Below are 2,412 nucleotides of genomic sequence, written 5' to 3'. Positions count from 1 at the left end.
AGGGAGTTTAAGGGCGTCTGTCCTTTGCAGAAGCAGCCCTGGTGGTGTAGCGATTAAGCGCTCGGCCAGCAGAAAGGTCGGCGGTTGGAACCCGCCAGCCACACCGCGGGAAAATGATGTAGCAGTCGGCTTCCGTAAAGATTACAGTAGTGGAAACCCTATGGGCAGTTCTACTCTGTCCCATAGGGTCGCTATGAATCAGAATCGACTTGCTGGCCATGGGTTTTGGTTTTATCCTTAGCAGACGCTATTTTTAAATTATTCATTGGCTTATTCCTTCTTCCCACTAGGTTTATGTGTAGGGGCCCTTTGTTCACGGAATCCTTGAGCCTCCCCACCCTCCCCCAGTGCCCAGGACCCACTCAGAGTGAGCCAAGGAACGGAGTCTTTGGCAAGACAGGCTTTGGAGTCAGGCCGAGCTGGCTCCCAGTTCCAGTTCCACCACTTAAAGGATGCTGTCCTCTGGCAACTTTCCTAATGGCTGTCGGCCTCAGGATTATTGAGAGTACTCTACGGTATCCAGCAGGAGGGGGTGGGCACTTACAATTCACTTATTCATTCACCCAGTCATTGTTGAGGGTCTCTAATGTGCAGCGCAGAGCACAGTAGTGGTTCTGGGCCAGAAACCTTGCCTTCCAAGCAGGAGACCAGCAGTGCCCGTCATGCATAGGTACCACGTGTCTGTCACTGGAGGCTTGTGAGTTAGTATGATGCGGAACAGGTTTAACTGGAGCCACCAGACTAAGATAGACTAGGAAGAAAAGGCTTGGCAATTTACTTAAAATCAGCCAGTGTGAGGAAGAGGAAGACGGGTACACAGCAGGTACAGAAAACAAAGATGAACCCTTCTGCATGTACAGTACTGCATTGTCAGTGATGGCAAACATTGAGCTGCAGGTGGATAAACGGGTGGACAGGCTGAACAATCAAGTATGTCTATGCAGGGGGAGTCTGCCTGTGACCATGTATAAGGTTGGCAGTGTTTCTACATGCATATTTGTATGAGCTGTAAGAATGTCCAGGTGTATAGTAGAGCTGACCAGGGAGAAGGTTGTGGTGGCTTCTTGGCCACAGCCAGCCACCCTGAGGGAGCGAATAGTTGGACCTGTGGGCTCGGGACCATGGTCGCAGGACACATCAAGCTCAATTGGCATAACATACTATACAAAAGCATTGTTCCACATCCTACTTTTGTGAGTAGTGACTGGAATTTTAAAAGCTTGCAAGTGGCCATCTAGATGCAACCATGGGTCTCTCCTGGTCCAGAGCAAAGAAGAGTGAAGAAAACCAAAGACCCATGGACACCACCATGCAATCCTTAGCCTATGTGACCCTGAGACCAGAAGAACTAGATGGTGCCTGGCTACCCCTCTCAACCACTTGGAAAGGGATTATTGCAGGAGATCCTGGAGAGAGTGGGAGAACAATGTAGAAGAAAACTCAAAATCATAAAAAAAAAAGGAAAGACCAGGTTTACTAGTCTGATAGAGCCTGGTGAGACACCCGACCATGGCCCCCTAGTTACCCTTCAGGTTTGGAACTGAATTCCCTCCTGTGGCTTCCAGCCAAACTACAGACAGGCATATGGGGTGAATGTTTACATCAGGTAGATACACTCCTTGGAACAACCATTCATGGGAGAACAGAAGGGCAGTGTTTGCACAGGGAGATAGCTGGGGGGGGGGTGACACAGGGAAGAGGTAACTGCGGGGAGGAAGTGGGAAGAGAGCTGTTACATTGTGGGGAATTGCAGTCAATGTCATGAAACAAAATGTGTATGAACTGCTGCTGTCAGGAAAATGAATTTGCTCTGTAAATTTCCACCCAAATCGTAATAAAAATTAAAAAGAAAAGAGAAGAAAATCAGCCAACAAAACCTTATGGATCAAAATGGTCTGATCTGCAGCCCATCCCGGGGACGGCCAGGATCAGACATCTCCTTCCTTTGTGCACAAGGTCCTGGTAAGTCCAGGCAGCCTGGACGGCAGTTAACAAGGTCACCACTAGGGGGAGATAGGGACAAAAGGAAGCCCAACAGCAATGGGGAGGCTGTGAATCTCTGGGACCTCTGGGAAAGGGAAGGTCTGAGTGGGAGGCCTTGACATGTTTAAGGCTCAAGAGCAGTAGTGGGTATGGAGTCTAGGACCTTCACAATGGTTCCTCTCGCCTCCCTAGGGCTGGCAAAGATGAAATTCAGCAATTATCTTCCACCACTCCCACCAGCACCAACACCTAGAGCCAGCTTTATTAAGCACCTACTTTGTGACACATGAGCTCTGGTAGCATAGTGCCTAAGGCACTGGACTGCTAACCAAAAGGTTGGTGGTTCAAACCCACCAGCCACTTGTCTGAAGGAAGATCAGGCAATCTACTTCCATAGAGATGCTGCCTTGGAAACCCAAGGAGGAGTCA

This window comes from Orycteropus afer, unplaced genomic scaffold, assembly GCF_000298275.1.
Source record: "Orycteropus afer afer isolate SDZICR_OR568_19922 unplaced genomic scaffold, OryAfe1.0 scaffold00083, whole genome shotgun sequence".
NCBI classification, from domain to species: Eukaryota; Metazoa; Chordata; class Mammalia; order Tubulidentata; family Orycteropodidae; genus Orycteropus; species Orycteropus afer.
Note: the sequence above shows the minus strand (reverse complement) of the source record.